The sequence below is a fragment of the Lutjanus erythropterus genome, chromosome 7 (genome assembly GCF_056507025.1).
Source record: "Lutjanus erythropterus isolate fLutEry1 chromosome 7, fLutEry1.hap2, whole genome shotgun sequence".
Classification (NCBI taxonomy): Eukaryota; Metazoa; Chordata; class Actinopteri; order Lutjaniformes; family Lutjanidae; genus Lutjanus; species Lutjanus erythropterus.
The window spans coordinates 11,663,181-11,683,906 of NC_139323.1; positions in this window are offsets into that span (position 1 = coordinate 11,663,181).

Sequence of the window (20,726 nt, forward strand, 5' to 3'; positions counted from 1 at the left end):
CTACTGCTTTGCCTTGCCAAATGTATTTTAATGGAAATGTTTTGCTACCAGGATAATGTCCACTGACAACGTCACAACGTCTTATGTCACAGAAGTTATAGGGATGAGGTCAGGGGTTCCTACATTCCATATACTGTTAGGTATAGACCACTAAAACATTTGGTCAAGTTTAGGGAAAGACTGTGATTTTGGTTAAATATTGTCAGTGTGTCTAATCCAAGTGTGAACAAACCATTACATAACCCACTGGTTTGTGGACTACTATAATGAAGCCTTTTGAGTTTGGAATTATGGGGTTGCCATCTTGGTTTTTTGCAACCAGAGCATGTGCAGTATAGACAAGAGTACTTACTTGTTGGGGGATGAGTCAGTGAATTGTTGGAGCAACCCAGTATTACTGAGAGGCTGTCAGGAATTCGCTGTCTGTTGCATAATGTCGCTGTACAAATGAAAAATGTCATCCCTGAAAGTTTTGAGCTTGGGGCAAGACTAGAAAAGATGGCAGAGGGTCCTGTCACCCAACTCACACTTATCACAGGTAGCAGAGAAGAAGGAAAGATTAGTCAGTCAGTTTGGTCTTGGACAAGTGCAGCTGATGGATGACTTTAAACTGAATAAGTTTAGGTCTAGTATTGATAGAACATGCTTGATCTTGTCTAACCCTTTTGCCCATAACTTATCTGAAATTGCCACACCAGTATCAAAGTTGGCACAAAAGTTTTGACAGTTTTTTATTTAGTGTCATCATCAGTCTGATTTTCACTTTGTCCAACACTTTGGTTTGTAATCAGATACCAGTAAAACTTGGCAGAATATGGGATGAATCAAATCAAATATTTATAAGTATGTTTTAGTAGTGTAAGTTAGTAAGCTTAGTATGAGCCGTTTATATCTGCAGAGGATGCAGTTCCTCCTCTGCAGATGCTGCCATGCTGAACCGCCATGTTTCTACAGTTGCCCAAAATGGACACACCCTACTGGCTCTAAATATGGCCTTTTGTGGTTTTTCATGACGTTCAAGGCCATAGGGTTACCACCTTCAGTGTTGAAAAAGAAGGGATGCTTTGTCAGCGACTGTAGGCACAGGGGGTCTAGAGACCCTCCCTCATGAGATTTTGTGTTAAACATTTTATTTCCTGCATCCTGGCGAAATTTTTAGGCACCAATTTGTGCTTTTTATGCATCGCTTCCAGTCTTCTGCTACTCTCAGCATGAATGTAAAGGAAATAGAGTAAAGCACAGTTGCATCAGTTATATTAAGGATTCAAACATCAGATCATAGAAACTGGGCAAAATGTTTAGTCTGTCAAAATAACTCCACTCTGGGCCTTTGCCCTTGTACTTGCTCCAGGTTTGACAGTCTGCCATAGGCCACAGAAGATAATCTATGGCAAACTGTGACACTGAGTGATAGACAACTTGCCTGTCATTCTGATTTAATACTTCTTCACTCTTTTTCATAAAACTGTTTTGGTTTAATTATTTCTCATATCATTCCAAGTATGTGAAAACATGGTGTTATGCATTAAAGTAGAGTGTATATGAAAATAAGGGACAAACTTTTGTATTTTATTGTTCGATAAGGGACAGTCCTGTATTTTACAGGATGGGTGGCAACCCTATATGGCCACCACGCTTGGAGGGTCATTCTAAGTGTAGGGATGTCCCGATACAACTTTTTCACTTCCTATACGATACCGATATTGCAGCCTTGAGTATTGGCCGATACCGATACGATATCAGCACAAATCATACATACTTTTATTACTTATTTTGTAGTGTGGAATGTTAGAAAAGACTTGATCAAGTGATGTTACTCAAACAGAGAACAATAGTCAGCAACCAGAGTCACCTATGGATAGAAGTGCTGGAGTGGAAAATGGACTGCTTATCAGAGCACTTATATCAGAGATTTTAGATGCAGTCCGATAAAATCCAATACTCGTTTTTTGGCTGATATCGGACCGATATCTGATATCAATATTGGATCGGGACACCCCTATCTAAGTGTAGCATGCACAGTATGCTTAGCATTAAGCTCACTTTACTGCTGTACCTGAATACAGCTTTACAAAGCTGTTACAAAGCTGGCTGTGGACTTTTGCTCAATATTAATCAAGGCCACTACCTTTTTTCAGGTTTTATCAAGTGTTTTGAGTTGCCTGGGCATAACCATAGAAGCCGTAATAATGCTTTGGTTCTGAGGAGCAGGTATTGTAGTGAAAGCAAATGAAAAGTATAAACAGTGAACCTTTTCATATGTTCAGCATGAGCATTGCCCTGTTATGATGATATGAAATGTAATGGAATTTTTTGCATAACAAAGTTTGGTTACGCAAATTATTTTTCTATATAAGCCTGTTTTTTAGGTTGTTTCCACCCACCATGTTTCTGATGTACTTATGCATGTGTATCTGTGCATGCATGCATCTGAATTCTAATGTAGCCATGTGTGAGTACATGTGTGAATACTATGTGAGTACAGCTGGTGGATGTATGCAAAGAGGTGACAACAGCGCTCACTCCGTGTGGCTGTTCATCACTACCTATACTGTAATATGTGGATTGGATCTCATACTACATGTGTCACATGTGTGGATCACACCCAGACAGGCGTTAGTGTGAAATCCCCCTCATTCCTGCACATTCATTTCTCACTGCCCTCCATGTCTTACTCTCGCTCTGATTTGTCTCTCTCCTCCTCCTCCTCCTCTTCACCCCCTCCTCCTCGGTCCGTGTCTTTGAGGCCAGTGGCCGAGACAGGATCGCACGATGCAGTATTGATGTGGACGGTTAGTTAGCTCTTCCTCCACATATAGTCCTTCCTGTCTAATTAGTGTCGAAGGAGACGAGCCTGTCACAGTGTGTGTATGAGGGGTGTGTGTGTGTGTACATGTGTGTCCTAGCCTCTGCTCTCTTATCTCAGAGCTCTCATTAACCAGGCTTTGTTTTCCTTAGCTTCATTAGCATTCCCATGACAACGGCTGTTACCTCAGCACTAGGCTAAATGCTAAATGGTAGCCATAAGAAGTCAGTCTGCCCCTTTTCATTAACATTAGCCTGTTTACATTGTCTAAGTGTTTGTAAGTGCAGTGACACAGCTTTCCCTAATAGCTCTTTGGCTGTGGGTCCACATATCAAGTGTTTGCTTTAGCTGTTCTGCCTTAAAATAGTGGGAGACAAATCATCTCTCCTGCAGAATATGTTAAACCTGCTCTCACCTCTGGGGGAGTCCACTCTGTCTGTGCCCACGAGGAGTCCTGGCTACTCTATTAACATGAAGGCAGCATCTGCACAGACATGTCTCCTCCAGGTGTGAGACACTCTGCACTTTCTAATATCACTCCCTGGCCAGAATGCAGAGAGAAAAGAGAGGAAACAGGAATAATAAAGGGAAAAGCACCAGGAGGGGAGCTGATCGAGGGACAGTCGTGGGGGGAGGTGGAGGCAGAAGGAGCGGAAAAATGGAAAATGAATGAGCATAGCAGGAGGGATGGAAGGGGGGCGTAGGAGGTTGTTTTAGGGGTCCCAGTATATGTTCCTCATTACGATGAGGTATTCTCCAGGGAGCTTGTGGCGAATCAGGGGCAGATATGTAAAGGAGGACCAGGCTGTGACAGGAGCACACCTGCATTAAGGTGACGCAGGAGCGAAGGGTGCAACCACCATCCATCTGTAATGATCACCATGGAGACCGTGGAGAGGAACGTTCAGCAGAACCCAGCATAGTCCCAAAGGAGGGGTTCAAAGGCCAGACGCTCTGCATTTCCTCCATCCTCTCCCTCCCTCTCCCACCAATCCACCAGCCCCCCCTCACCCACCAAATGATAAACAGTAGTACACATTACACACACGGGTCCTCTGAACCAAAGACCATCATGGTGGTTTAGAACATTTTTCCCCTTAAAAGGTGCTGTAAGTGATTCTGGAGAAATACTGATCAATTCATTGATTGATTGAGTATCTTGTGTTCCCCCTTCAGATCACAAATTCCAGCAAGATCCACTTTGTCCACAGCATTTTTAACCTTGCCCAACCATGCCCAACAGTTTGATTTACTCTAGTTTTCAAAGGTGAGACCACTGCAGGACAGATGCTTTTTAAAACAAATAAAAAAATCTGTGTCAAGTGTAGGCTAACATGTCACCATCTTTGCTACCCTGTGCAGTATAGTCACCACCACAAAGTCACAAGCTATGCAGATTCAGATGGAATATGATGGAAATTACAGCAAAGACGAGGAAAGTACTTAGTTATTGTCTGTCTTTGCCACTGAATCAACCAGAGGGACGAGCCTGCAGATGTTATAGGCTAAGGAGCAGAATACAAATGTTTTTCAGGTCAAAATTTTAGACTACCACTCAGCATTGATAACATGTCCCACATTGTCCTACACAAACATACTCTTCTACATTTCTCTTCTACATTTCAGAAAACTTTCCTACAGTAGGCTCATCATTTGCTGAATCCAACGTAGTGCTAGAGTAGTGCATGATACGTGATATGATTCATGAATAGTATTATTCAACACACTGTACATGCTACAGGGTATTCTACCTGTCAGGTGTGGTTGTATGGATTTGATTGGTCAGTGCACTGTGTTGCTAGTGTTAGATCGCACTAGGGCAGAAGTTGTGTAAGAGTCAACTTTTGCTGCCTGGTTGCCTTTTGTTTTGTTTTGTTTTTTGTCTTTTGCTGAAGCTCTCAGTGTTTGCTGCCACAACCCAATAGTCTCATTGTAATGAATGTGGAGACTGTGATTCTTGAACACGAGGATATTGTCGGTTTGAGTGTGGCTCTAAAACAAAGCTAAAGAAGCTTAATGGGAGAAAATCTTCCCCCATCTGAAACACTGTTACATGTCAGCTTCACTGAGTGTGTGAGTGCCTCAGAATCAAAGAGCGTGGGCTTCTTCAGACTCACCAGTTTGTACTGACGTTAAAAAAATAACAGAGAAAAATCTGTTATAAAAGAGACAGAGATTCTTCAGCAGACAGTAGACTCAATCATCCATGATGTAATGCAGCCACAAGACATGTATTTTGAGGAAGAGCTGTTCCTATCTCCATCTCCTCTGTCAGATGAATATTACTCAGGGATTGAGAGGGGTGAGACAGATGTGAGTAATTATGCAGAAAGCTGTCATACCTTCTATCCTTCCTTCCTCATCCTCCTCTTCCTCTCTCCCCCTGCCTTTATCGCTCTCCGCTCGCCTCTCTGTAAACCACCCACTAACCCTGTCTGTCAGCCGCCCCGTGCTTACATATCCTCGCAGAAGCTGAAGTGGTCATTATTCACAGCTTAGGCCATGGCTGTTTGCTGTGAAATAGCTCACACTGTGCTAACATGCGTTCAGAAACGCAATTAGCATAGCGATTAGCATAGCTATTTCACATGTTAACCCGTCAAAATGCACAGGCACCTCTCTCAGGACCCCTATAGTCAGTCCTGACAATGCACTCATAATGAAAAGGCATTTCCATCATGCACTCATTCCTCTCTGAGGGGGAAATAAAGCAAAGGGAAAGTGTGTCATAGCGAGAAAATTAATAGAAATGCTTTCTTCTATTAATTTCTTTCCTTTTCATTTCTTTTTGTTGCTTTTCTGTTTTTGCTTTTCTTTCTTTTCTATTCTTTTCCTCACTTTTCTTTGCTTTATTTTTCTTTCTTTTCTTGTCTTCCATCTCAGGCTCATGTAGTCTTTATCTCAGTATCAGTCTGGCCTTTTTGTCCACGAGACGTCCCCAAGGATCCATTCACTAAATGGAAAACCCGTCTCACTGATGGATTTACACGAACACACGTGCACGTGGAGCACAAAGTGCCAATATAATAATGTTATTTCAACAGCATGGCCAGTGACCCCTCTAAAGAGGATCCCTACTGTGGCTGTATACACATAACCTTAATAATTCATTCACACACTGCTCCCAAACACACACACAGACACACAAAGGAAAGGTCTAAATAATTTACAGAGAGAGACGTCTAGCCCCCAGCATGAATAAGTAAGAGGCGGCCCACTGGCCAATTGCGGCCCTCTCACGGCTCCTCTCTGACCACGTACACAGTTTAATCAGCTCATTAATATTGCACTGCTTGCTTACTTGATAGTCTCACTAATTCTGTATTCAATTTTGTTTTCTTTTAACTATCAGTGGGTCTACAAATTGTGGTGTTAAGAGACACATTGGAGTTATTTTTCACATGACTAGTTGAAATGTGAGATGCAGATATTTCATTCATTGTTGCTGTAATTAAATACCATTAACCTTCAGTGCATGGTTCTTATATCTTCTGATTTGTTTTATCCTTTAAACTGAATGCTTGATCCTTCCCAACCTACAGTACCTCCTCTTGTTATTGTGGTTTTAAAAACTCTCTACCAACTCTAACAAGTTCCAGTTTGACTGTTTTCCCTCGATAATTCAATTCCACACACACACTAAACCACTTGGGGTGTTTGTGAATTTATTTTATTTTATATTTTATCTCTATGTGTAACTGAACTTATGCACTCCTTTATTATTATTTTTATTGCAGTCTCACATTCTTTGTTGTACTTTTCTCAGAAAAGCTCTCAAGGAATTTATTTATCAGTTTAGTGGAAATCAGTGTTTTGCTGGGAAATTTAAAAGACATAATTCCATATGTTTGGCCAGTGCACTGATTTAATGACGGGAAATGGAGTGAAAAAAAAAAAGTCTTAGTGGTAAGACAAGAGAGACTCTGTTATCATGTGTTTCTCTTTTTATTACTACAGTGTAGTGATACAAAATAATATCACATTGTTATTTATTCAACAAAAACTCTTCTCACCATTGGTCTTTTCTCAATAGTAAAGGCTCATTTTTAGAAACTGTCTAAACCTTCTTAAAAACTATAAGTGCGATTGTCACAACTGTTTCATGGAACACAATTTTTCTGTCGATAAACTGGCCAGTGCCACCAAACATCATCGTAAAGCTGCACTACTCAAAATGTTTATCTGTTTTTTCACCATGACAGTCAACCCTGCAAATGTTTATACAAATCTCTTTTTTGTTTAAAACAAGTGCTAATTGGTTGAATGAATAAGAAATTCCAATCTGTTGTTAACAACACACCAGTTGTTGAGATTTGAACTGAATGTTTTGAAAAATGTAATCCTCATTTTAGAGCTGAGCGAAAGCGAATGAGAAAAACTGTAGACCTGTAGAGCACTGGTGAGGCACAGAGCTGCTGCATGGATGACCAGGGGAAAAATATACACTGAAACTAAGTTGAATGAATATCATATATGTAGGGAAAATAAACAAGAGTTTGCTGATGCCATTGAGCTGATCTTTATTGATAAAGTATTTACAGGGTGTGGCAGCATGAACTTTTTTTTTTGCTACTAAAAAGGGGGTGTGCCAGAAAAAGTTTGTGAACCACTGATATACAGCAGTGTAGCTTCATCAGTAGTAGGTTTCTGTGGGTGGGCAGTACTTTGAATTGCGTTATCACATCTAGGCCTCCTACATGTGTTTCCTGTAGTCTACAGATATGTAACTATAATAAAAATAAATGAAATGAATGGGAAAGTAACATTTCTGCAATTTTCAAATTGTACAGGCTCCAACACACTCTGATTTACTTGTGATAAACTATTAGAACGTTTCAGTCATTAGACCTTCAAGTCAGTGGTCTACAGACTGAAGCAGATTTTCTTCAAATTTGCCACACACGTCCACCTGGACTGAAGGATGAACTGATTAGAATTTGGAGGTCAAAGGTCAAGGTCACTGTGGTCACTATGCAAAGTACATTTTTGGCCACAGCTCAAGAATTCATATCCTAATTATGACAACAAGTCACACAAATGTCAGTCCTCTGTACTCCTCTAAGTGAGGACAGATCATAATAAGTATAATAATCATATTGTTTGAAATTCTAAACCATTTTAAATTTGAAAGTGGTGGATTATTGTGACATTAACTGTTACTACTAATAACAAATGAAGTTTAATGTAAGTTCAATCAGGAAACTACCTTCACACCTCATTCATTCACAGCTCTCTCTCTCTCCTACTCTCTTTCCTGCTTATTCTCAATCAGCTGATTATGGGTCTTCACTAATCAGTTAACCAACCAGAGGTAGCTGCTGTCTCCGTCAGCCAATCATGTCATCGCCGACAAACGTTAAAATCTGTTCTCCTCTCTGCTGTTATCAGCGACCCTCCGCTGTCCCATTCACCTCCAGCTCTTCATACCCGGGGCTCAGGTTGAGCTCATCAGAAGTCCGCTCCTCATTACATCCTGCTCTTCAGCCATCTCTTCACCACCACCAGTGTCTAGACACCATCGGGGGCTTTCCTACATTAATCGCAGCTTCACCACCCCCTCATACATGATGACATCACTATGGGATCTAATCACCAAAGACCTTCCACTATTCTCATGCAGATTGTGCACGTCAGCTGAATATATTTCATACATTCAGACTGAAGTATCTCCTGATTGGAATAATGTTAATCATTATCAGGCACTGTGGAGGAGGGAAGGCCAGAGGTCATCCAGGGAGGACCTGGAATCTAAATGCTCGCCCATAGCGAGCGCTGGGTCTGGTGATTTGCTGATGTGCTGGTCAATACTTGCATGTGTGTACTGAAGAGCTGGATTGCAGAAGTAGATCTGCGGCAATCGGAGAAGGTATCACACTCAAATTAGACTCAAATCATAACAATAGTGCTGATGTAAGTTTCAAGTTAGGCCAGTAAAATGAAACCAAACATGAGACAGGTGAACTTAACTGTGATCAAATTACTACAGCCACCGGCACTAATGAAATAATCAAACTAATGAAAGAAATGAAATAAACATAATTCTGCTAATAGCATCAGTGAAATGCCTTCTTTTAATACCCTGCTGAGGTTCTCTAACTATGTATCAATATATTGATTTTCTTCATACATAAAAGTTTGCTCTTTAATTAGATTGTACATTTCCCAAATTAAATCTTAATTCTAGAGTATTACAATGCACACAGGAGACATTTTGCAACTCGCACAACACATAAAACAGTGACGTTAAATTAGAAAACAATTACAGTAGTGTAACTGCAGGTTGCTGTTAGTGGGTGGTACAGCCTGTCTGCCTACACGTGAGGGAGGTCCTGGAACATTAAGTTCATTACAGAGAAAGTGATGTATTGGCTGTCTCTGACATAATACTGCTTGTTTTTCCTGAGTTCATGTGCTGGTCAGACTATTTCTTGCATCATCTGAAGTTGAAGCTGTTTTTCTCAACATTTGGACTGACTGTCTCAGAGAGGAGTTTTACCGACTGGTGTCAGAGGTCGAGGAAAACTGTGTTTTCCTGCTGGGATTTCAGTTGGCGTGTTCTGTTCCTACAAAATGACATGTGTTAGTGTAGATGTGTTTCTGTAATGCTGCAGGACTTGGGGGGGTAAAACCAGTAGGGGACTGTAACAGAGTAGCGATGCTGCAAAAACAGTATGATCTTTAAAGAGCTTCCCACCCACAGATGTTTGATGGAGAGCTCAGTCAAGCCTTAGGCAGCACTGCTGGGTAATTTAACCAGGATGAACCAGCCATGTCCTGCTTTAACCGACTGCACCAACTGTACAGTTCAGGCTTCCTTTAAACTATGCTGGGACCTTTATGGTGGATCATAAGGGAGGCATCTGCGACCCTTGTGTTCCTGTTATGGTGGACTTTTGAAAGATGTACTTTTCAGTTCAAACCTTTTCTTGTACCTCTGTTTTTCAGTGTGTACCATGAGGCTCTGTTTGAAAAAGATGGAGGGAATAACTCCGGTATTCTGTTTGGTTTGTGATTCAGTGATACTATCTGTCTCCCACATCCTGTCTCATCTTGACCTGCCCTGACCTGGAACTATCCTGCAGCCATCCTGACAGCGTATGCCTTGTTTCCACCAAGCAGATCAGTTCAGGTACACATTAGAACAGATATTTTGGCATTTCCAATTGGAAAGAGACCTAATTATGGTATTTAGCAGACTGACCCAGGACTTTTAGAAGGAGCTGGGAATACTGTAGTCTGTTGACTAGTCAACAGAATTGTCACTTCTTGTGCAACAAAGGACTCAGTGTACAAACCCACCATTTTTAAATATCCCATTGATTGCAATGAAAACTCTAAATACATGTAATTAATTACCACATACTGAGACGAAAGAACACAAAACATTTGTTGACCTCCGTTGTGTTCTTGTGCTCCTTTGTTCTGTCGCATTAGATATGATGTCATGCTACTTATGTGGTTAATGTGTGGCCAATACCTTCTCGTAACAACCTTGCCTACATCTAACAGTGGTGTCTGCGATGGAAACACAGATCACATCTAGAGTTTAAGTGCATGATCGGTATGGGTTTCAAGGGTACTACACCGTAAATGTGTAATGAAAATGCGGCTTTAATGGTCAGGAGAGCACCTTTGCTGTAGCAGCACAGATCATGACAATTAGTCCAGACTGTGGAAGAGAGGAGGAGGAGGAGGAGTGAAACAGAATCAGAGCTGGATCAACAGAGAGAACTAGATTTCTGTGTCCCTCTGTTTCTGTCTCTCTCAGTAGGGGATTCTTCCGTTCTCCCGCAGTTATCTCTGAGACTCTGTGTGTGTGTCATTTTGCTGGTAATTAAACTGTCCGTTAAATCAGTAATGCAGAGGCTTAAGCAGCCGGGTTCCTCGCGTCATCCTTGGCTCCTTTAGCAGAAGCTTTGGGAGCGACTAGAATGAAATACTATGATAATTTTAGGTAAAATTAGGTCCTGCAGAGGGAATATCTGTATGTATGCGTGATTGCTTATGCAAGAGAAATATTGAGGGATATATTGAGGCAAAATGTTTGAAAAGAGAGTCGACAGAGGTAGAGGCAAAGAGAGGTAAAGAGAGCAGAGTATAGAGGCAGGGAGAGGTAAAAAGGGAGAAAGAAAACGAAATAGCATAAAACGCTGAGCGTAGGGTGCTGCATGTCGGCGGGTATCAGGGGGAGTATTTGGTGGCCAGGAGCCAGTATGAGTGAGATGAGGGGAGGCGAGCCTGCAGAGCCAATAAATTACGGGCCTTCAAGCCCCACTTTACATTAATGGAATGTGCAGCGCTGCTCTCTCCAGTCGGCCGCTGAGATTAAAGAGTAGGGAAATGGCTGTGGACAGGCTCTCCCCGGCCTGGGCTCTCTGTGTGATATGGGCCTTCAGAAACCCACAGAGTGGCCCCGTGGTGCACAGGCCCATGAAACAGTGCCAGCTGTGCATGGAGGTCCAGACTGTGCATTTTAGTCAAAAGTCCATCCCAACAAAACCTGCAAGGCGTCTTTGCCTCACGATCACAATCTGTCGGCGTCGGTGCTGGCGAGCCAGAAAAGGTGTTTTTTTTCTTTTTTTTTAGAGAATCAGCAATAATGGTAGAAAATCCTCACTTGGGTTGTTTATGTGAAATACTGTATTAAAGATCCGCTTCTGGGAAAGTCAACCTGGATACAGTGTGGTACTCTGAAGATTTCTTCCAGATTATGTGGGATAAAGTGTGCGAGTATGAGAGAATGGCTGAAGCATATCCACCTAAACCCTGCTCTCTTTCGCAGCCCCTAAACCCATTACCTCACTATTCATCTCTCAATTGAACTGTGCCACTGCTGTGTCTCCGCCTGTCTCCTGGTGGTTTTAGACTTGTTTGATGGAATCAGATGCATCTGGGAAGATTCAATTAAAATGCCGTTGCCTTTCTTAACTACTTCTCATCGCTCGCATGTCTCCTGCCAGTCTTTTAAAGTGATTACACACAATTATTTCAATTAGATGTCAGGAAGTAGTGCCATCATCATCAGACAGTAATCAGGTTGTGGTGGAGCAGTGGGAGACAGAAAGCGACAGCTCCTCTCATTCTCTTTCATTAAAGATGGAGGGGAACATTGCAGAGCGTTTTCACGTCTCTTTTTTTTATTTTCCTCCCATTTTTCACAATGTGGCACACTTTTAGAAATGCAGAAAAAGACACTTTTTGTAACCCCCTGCAAGCTGTTCTCATCTCTGCTAATGAATGAAATCCATTTCTGGATCTCTTTCTGAGAGACAGCTGAAGATGAGGGATTGAGTGAGACACAAAGGAAGAGCAGGCCTCCTGTTGTCTCCTGGACGGAGTCAAATAGAGCAGCAAGAGAAAGGGAGATTATATGACAGCCTTCTGGCTATACTTTACAGTAGGGAGCATTATAATAATATCTGTGTTAATTCCTGTCATTTTGATGAGCATTTCAAATGTCATTCAAATTGGTGACAGCCACCTGAACAGTATGACTCCTTTTTTGTCCTTCCAGTACCCCTCTCTTTAACCAAACAAAATTTATTTTCATTCTTCTTTCCTTTCTCCCTATATCTTGTTTGCAATCTTTCCTACTCTCTGTCTGTGTAATACAAAGTACATGTAGTACCCATGACAGGGTAAAATGAAACGTAAAGAGCCCCTTCACTCAAAAATGTGTTGTTCTTTGTTTATATCCCCTAAAACATCCTTGACCTTGACTATACTGGCTTGATTCTGTGCAAAGTTTATTACTAGAGAGGTGCTTTCATATTCCTCTACTGAAGGGGGAAACTTCTGTGCACTCCCTTTAAAGTCTGAGACTCAAACATAAGTCGGACAAGCTAGGTTTGATACCTAACAAATGCAAAAGACAATTGCTGTCTAATCCCCAAGAGCCACCAGCAAAGAAACCTAAAACCTCCAGCGCAGAGCGGACCTGTCAAAACCGAGAGTAAGAGTTGGCATTAGCTGCGTCAGTCTCTGCCAGTTACCAGCTGACAAGCAAACAACACAAACAAATAAGATGCTAACTACACTTACAGCTGTGATACATCTGCTAGTTGCCAAATTTGGTGCACAACTTATTTGAGTCTGGGTGTGACTGAGGCTCAAATATGGATGACTTAATCTCTCTGTGTTTTTCCAAATGGTGATGCTAGGCATTTGATGCTAACCTCTTTTTCAAGAGTGGTCAACCTAGTACAAGCAGTGGTGGTGGGGGCTGGATCCAGAATTTATCAATGAAGGAGAAAAAGTAAATGCTTTTCAACCCCTTTTCAGAGTGTTTTAGCTGCAACCAGCAGCTCTATGGATGAGAGCAGCCATACGTCACTTTCCTTTTGGGTTTTAAAAAAAAAGGTCAGTTAAGGTGCCAGCACTAATGTGAAAAAACTAGCATAATTTGTTGTATGGTAGATGTCAGAAATACATTACCATTCAAAATTCAATAAGGTACATGTGAGAGTAAGACACCCCTACCACTTGGTGGGGTCATTTTTCCACTTTGAAGGAGGCAGACATTCATCAACGCCTATATCTTTCCCTTTTTTCTTAGATTTGGGCATCTAATATCTCAAAAGTGATATGATTTCCTTGCTGCTAGTCAAATTAGAGAGGTTATTAGCACCCAAAATGGGAGAGAAGCATGACACAGGAGCAAAGTACCTGGATAGGCTGCTCTCATGTATTGGATGTCTGTCGGTTGGTCGCTCCACAAAACATTGCCATCCTTTGGTGGCCACAGTTTTCGCCCAAAGAGTATGAGCGTGAGGGTGTGTGTCTGCGTTCATTCCAGTTCTCTAAAAAAGACATTGTAATGAGAGTTGCCCATCATAGAAAGGTACATAACTTACAAATGGATTCATAGACTTACACAAGTTTTTGTGGAAAGGTTGGTCATGAGCCAAAGGAAAGCTCATTAACTGTTCATGCCAACTGGGGAATAGGGGGTGTGGCCTGTAACAGAAAGGCATTTAACACCAAACCATGGCCAAACTCGTGAACTGCTTACCATAGACTCTTTTAGAAGGCATCACTGGGCTCAGCAGGGTTTCTTTTATATTGGTGACTTATGACCTGCCCCCTAACCTTAAGTCACGCCCCCTATCAGGATTCATGAACCATCATTGGACTTGGCAGAAAGTTCCTTTTTCCATTGCTTTGATTTAGTCCAACTCCTTATGCTTAAGCCATGGGGGTCAAGTGGGTGTGTGAATGTGTGCACACATGGATACGTGCTCGTACGTATGTCACACAGGTATTGCAAATTTGTGCTTGTTTTTAAACTCTTTATGCGGGAAAACCATGTTGAACCAAATATTAATCATCATAGCAGAGTTTTTAAGTACTTGAAAACATGTCTGGAGGGGAAATTAAACAGTTTAACTACTTTGCCATTCAGAAAGAATAGAAACAAATACAAGCATTTACTTTCTTTATGTTCTCCCATGTTGATTAGCAGGAGGTCATGAGTTGAGGTGGGTGTGACGGGTTATGGTGGTCCGTGTTTCCGTTGGAGCTCCAGTATACTGTCCTTGAGGGGCAGAATATGCTATAGGAGCTCCCGCGGGACTCAGGTATGGTAACAGAGCTAGCGCAGAAGCTGCCGGGGCTCTGTGTTGTGATAACAGAGGCTTTGCAGGAGGAGACACATACAGCATAATGAACAACCCACCGCCCACTGCAGCACACGCTGCACACACAAACACGCATTTACACATGTGCGCACCCACATACAAACTCAGAAGCACACACGCGCTCACATAAAGTGCATGTTCCTCTATAATCCCATCTTCCCCTTGTTATGATATTTTCACACAGCATCATAATCAACAATACATACACACATGAAAAGTACACACACACACACACACACACACACACACACACACACACACACTATTATGAGGTAGCCCAGCCCTCTGCAGCACATGCTTGGTTGCTTAGCCGTGGCCACGCTGACTGCATGTCTTACAGCAGCATCAGTATGCTGCGAGCATGGCCCAGTGTCTACACCACTCTCCTCTCCCTCCCTCCGTCCACCTCTCCTTTATGCCTCCCTCTCACTTCTCTGTCTTACATCCGTCTCTCCCTGCATGCTTACTTGGCCGCACTCAACTCCTGATCTCTCCCTCTTTTAGAGTAAAACAGAGCCACATTTGGGCTTTTTATTACCACAGAGCTGCATGTGTATTCATCTCCTGACTATTTTCAGCATCCTTATCTTATCTTTGAATTGTGTGTTTTCCGGTATTGCCCTCATATTCCACTCGCCTCTCCACTTCATCTCTCCCCAGTCTCCCTCCTTCGCTGCTTCTTTGCGTCACTGCTGGCTGTGCTTTTGGGTTTTCTGGTCCAAGTGGTGTGCTAGGCTAATTATACCAGTCGGATCCAGCCATATTGGCTAATGTTGTTTTTCTGCTTCTTCACTCTGTTTTCATTGTAACCAGGGGACGGGCCCATTAATTGCCCTACTGATGGGTGTCATCATCCACACCCCTCTACGTCCGACACAGAGTGTGTGTGTGTGTGTGTGTGTGTGTGTGTGTGTGTGTGTGTGTGTGTGTGTGTGTGTGTGTGTGTGTGTGTGTGTGTGTGTGTTTGTGTGTGTGTGAGTCTCAGCGGGTGTCTGATGGGAGGGTGCTCAAGTGTGGAGGACTCATCATGGGTTATTAGGAGCATGCAGGGGGGCCATCAAGCGTGAGAGATGGAGAGATAGAGGCGGCAGAGAGATGAAGAGAGAGAAAAAGAGGGTTCAGAGAGAATCATTCCTAAAGCAAACTAGTGGTCCTTCCAAAAGAGACCCATTGACTTTCCTCCCATCTTATCTTGCTTTTTTTTGTCAGTTTTGCATAAACTTTTGTCGCCATGAATAATATATTTTGAGACACTGGACTTCATGAAGTCGAGACAGTCATGGTCAAATTGGAATCGGTTGAGGCAGAGATCCTTTAAGAGCATTCAGTCCACAGTGTGGGTCAAGCTCAAACATGCAGTCTTACACTTCCCATAATGCAACCCAGTACCATCTTTTATCAGACCCCCCTTGCCCATTAAACACCCACATCTTTCAAACTCCTCACCCACAGTTTGTATTGCTGGCTTTCTGTTTTTTGTAGTCTCCAAGTCCAAAGCTAGGATAAACCTTCTGACTTTACTATGAGCCTGTTCATACCTGGTATTAACATGCTTCCTGGGTGATGTGATCAAAAGGAGACAGGTCTAAGTATGTGATTGCATTACTGGAATTAAAATACATCTCTAGATGCATCTTGAGTGACCACATGTAATTGGATCTCACTTCCCTGCTCAATTTGCAAATAAACACTAGGGCTAGGCATTACTGTCATTTAACTGTTTAATAGATAGATTCAACTATTCCTTCCCTTTTTTTCAGTTCAGTGCCACACTAAATACCCTGTATCAGCCATGAACCTCATGTTTTACCTGTACTGTCAGCAGCCCGGCAAGAGAGACACTCCATAGTGCGCTGGGATTTTATAACTGAAGGATGGTCAGGACTCAGACATTTACTGTGTGACTATGTAGAAATCTGATGTTTTCACATCACAGATGGCAAAGAAAGGCATTAAAGACAGGGTCAGAGAAAGTGAAAGCATCCCAGCACAACTACGGAGCGTCTCTCCTGAATGTTTTTTTTTTTTTTAAAGAAAAGTGGAAAGAAACAACTTAATATAATGTATTAAATGCTGAACTTACGAGAAGGCACAAATGACTAAGAACTAAGAATTGATTCACATAAGAATTCACTGTAGCGGTTTCACTTCAAATAAACACTTACCAAATGCATTGTTAAGTTGTGTATAACTGGCGGCCTAACACTAGAAGCCAACATGCTGGGACAAACTGACACAATGTTTTTTTAAACAAAGAGAGAAATAACTTGACATTTGCTGAATTTACAAGAATGTCCAAATAATTAAGAATTTGTTATAGACGTTTCACAAAGTTTGTCTTCACTCAACAACTCACAAAATTATGAGATTTTTTAAGGGAGTCTGTGGCTATTAGCCCAAACACATAATTTGCATTACAGTGAACAAGGGTTGGGCAATATCTACCAAACTGGTATATGATAATATCCAGAGTAAAACATCACAAGGGACAATATCAATGCTGGAAATAAAAGGCTCTTCATCTTGGCACCACATGTTGGTAACTTAGTTATGTGTTAAAACAGAAAATAATAAATATAACATGGAGACGTAATACAATGAAGAGCAACATATTTTTCTATTTCTCTCTCGTGTAAAAGATGGAAACTAGGCAAGAACTCTATGGCGACTCTGAGGCGACACTCTACCTTAAATACAGAAGGCTTTAAAATCAGTGTTATGATGGTAAAGAGCTCAGCGGTCGATCACTATCAGTCTTCATGTTAGACGATGACATCATCATCAGCATCATCATCAGGAGGTCAGTTATGTACACTAGGTGGTCCTTCAGTGTGGCCCAGGACACATTGCGTACACACTGCTAAAAGAATTTTCCCAATTGTGGCCCAGAACACCTCAAAATGTGGTCTGAGCAATCGGATCTCGAATGCGTCCTCACTGCATATTGGTTGAATTCACATGTGTACTCAGAGCTGTCTGCTTGTCATTGGATCACCCAGGACACATGCTAATCCCTGGTATGAACAGACTCTGAGTCATCATCAGGGTAATTTCCTCAAGCTCCTTCCCAAACCACTGAAGACAGTATTCAGCTGTTTTCACTTGCTCAGCAGTAGCACCCATGGCTAGTAACTGACTGTGACATAAAATAAATGGTGGAGTGCTCCTTTAAATAATTGTATTTTCTATCATAGAAGCATTTATGAATGAGTGGAATCAGGTGGCATTTCGTGACACGGCAGATCATCACAGTCTGACATCCATACATACATAATATACATACAGTACATGGACTGGTCTCTGATTGGCCACTGTTAATTACCTGCCAAGCATCCTCGCAGCACATGAAGGCAGATAAGGATAGAAGATAAGAATCTAGACTGCCTTGTACGCCATGATTAATTCATTTCATATTCTGCTTGCCTAGAATGAATGTGCAGTTAATATTTAATATTCCTACACTTTTTCACATGATTGCAACATGATTATGAGAGGGACACACAGTGGGTGTGCGTGTTTAGGAGGTGAGAAAGAGGGCAGCAGAGAGAGAGGCAGAGTGAAAAGAGTGTGGGTGAAATCACACGTTTTTCTAATTGCATTGTTACTACTGTTTGTGCTTACCAGTAATCATATGACACTTACAGTACGAAAAATGAAATAGAAAATAAAATGAGGTTGAAAGAGACAATTAAAAGGACAGAACAGGAGATGACTGAAGACGGAGAGAACGAGGAGGACAGAAACGGCCCCGGCATTACCGTATGTATTTCAGTGTGGGGGGTGAAATGTGTGCTGCTGACACAGTTTGTTGCTGTTCATCTGAGCAGCACGAGAATAAACACAGAGTGCACCTCCAGCTTTATTTTCATGCTGTATGGAAAGAGAATTACATTTTTTCATCTATGAGACAGAACAATGAGTAACTACACAGTGTTTGCAGTATATACAGTACATTAAACTCTCCCCTCTGGAAGTGAGAGGCATGAAGAATAAAGCAGATATAATAACAAGGAGAAAGAAAAGAGAGAGGGAGTGGATACTCAGATTTCATATCACATGATAATACAACCCTTGAAATGTTGTTATTGTTCATAATTGGAGCCTTTAATAAGCCTGCTGTGAGGTCATGGTGTGTTAATGGTGTGTATTACAATAATTCACCAGATTCACAAAGCAACGGAGACTCTGGATAAGCTTCTATGATATTACATTGAACTAATTATACTTCTGTGAAGATGCACATTAACGTGTGTGCAGATTTACATAGAAAAAGGTCACATGGTCACAGAGGTTGGCGGTGGAGCTGACTCTCTCAAATCTCCACAATGTGTTGCTCGCTCTAGTTTTTTTTTTTTTTTCCCTGATTGGAGATCATCTATGAGCCATATCAGCCAATACTAATAGTTTTTTGTTTTGTTACAGCAGCTTGAATATCAATATTTAAAAAAATCAAGTCCTTACTTAAATTAAATAGTGCCTTTTACATAAGTTACACGAGTATTCTAATTTAACTTGCATAATCTGAGTTATCTGTACTTTTTGATGTCATACTTGTGTCTTTCAATAATATTTACTTGGTTTTTCTGAGTAAACAGGACTGTGCACATAAAACTCCAGACCTGTTGGTGGCAGTATTGCACCAGCAGGTCGTGCCATTGTTTGGCAACCAGCAAAAACACCAAGAAGAAGAAAACTTGCCTGCATGGCGCGCAAATTCGACTGAAGCGACAACGCGAACTTGGCTGCTCAAAGAGAAAGAGGCAGGCGGTGCCTCAGTATATCATCCCGGTTTCACTACACTCAAGCAAAAGTGGACCTTAACGTTGATGTCGGTAAGTGTTTAGAGTTTATAATACGCAAAAATCCGACACAACAAGTCCAACTCCGGACAACGTTATGAGCCGTTAGCCGTTAGTGTGCGTGTGTGTTGAAGGAGCAGACGTCAGAGTTCAGTAGCAGGAGCTCAACACAAGAAACCAGAATAAAAGTGCTCTGGCTTGGTCTCAACATCCTGGAGTGAGACACAGTGTAGTCCAACATGTAAAATATGGTTGTCATTGTAACTTTTCTGTAATAGTTTAAAAATATTGTATTTTATTTTAGTTTAAACTGGGAATGGGAAACTTGGCTGATGTAAGAAAACAGATGGACCAGACAATCATGGAAGACCAGCCTCCAGTGAGAAATGATGGACAGCGAGCCTGTTCTGTTCACATAGAGTCAGGTAGAGGCCCACCAATTCTATATTCAACCACACCACAAGAATTAATTAATGGAGTTTTTTTTTCTTTAATAAAATGAAGTCAAGTTGAATATTTTCTGGTTTCATTACTTCTTTATGACAATAACTGAATATATTGTGGATAAAACAAGACATCTGAGGACGTCATCTTGCGCTTTAGGAAATCCTGACTAATAATGAGAAGCTTCATAAAAAATGACTTGCATACCAAGGCTTTATGTTGAAATATTTTTCTTCATAACTCAAAGACTGAAATACACTACTCTTCTTTTGATAAGAAACATATACAGTATATGTGCACTATAAGTGATACTACAATTGATATTTTCACCAATAAGGACAAGACTGAAACATTAACTTTAATGCAATAATTTACCATTGTGTTACCATTGATACAATGGTTGGGAGTAGTTGTAACACAAACAAACAAAAAATAAGTTGTGTTAACTCACTCTACCTTTGCAATCTGGTCATTTCTTTTTGAGAAATGTGTGTAATGGTCAAATGTACTATTGGTATTAAATGACAGCCTTGTTGAAAAATCCCTGATGCATGTTTTTGTTTCTTAAGGCATTTGTCAACATATTAATATTGTAGTAGAGTAACACAGTTTTACACATTTTACTAGTTTATTTTTTATGTATTTGCTCCATATCATTCAGGCACAGTCTTGACCCTTGGTGGTCTCTTTCTACTCTGAATGTAAATGATTGTGAATTGAGTTAACAAGATTCAGGATGAACAGTGTGTTAAGCCTTAATTCAGTGATCTTATTGTATTAAGAGTGTTACATAAACAATGTTAATATTTTGCCTATTGTACACAAATATTCTGAACTTTCTGAAAAGCAATTAATAAATCTGATTGTTTTTATACTGCAAATTTTGTGAGTTGTTTTATTTTTAAGTTGAGTATACTAAGGTAGAGTAAATGTATTATATTTACACTTAAGTAGTGCTTACTTACTTTGGTTAAGTTCACCTTACTTACAGTTTTTGAGTTGTAACAGCATGATTGTATTTGACTTTACTTAAATATATTA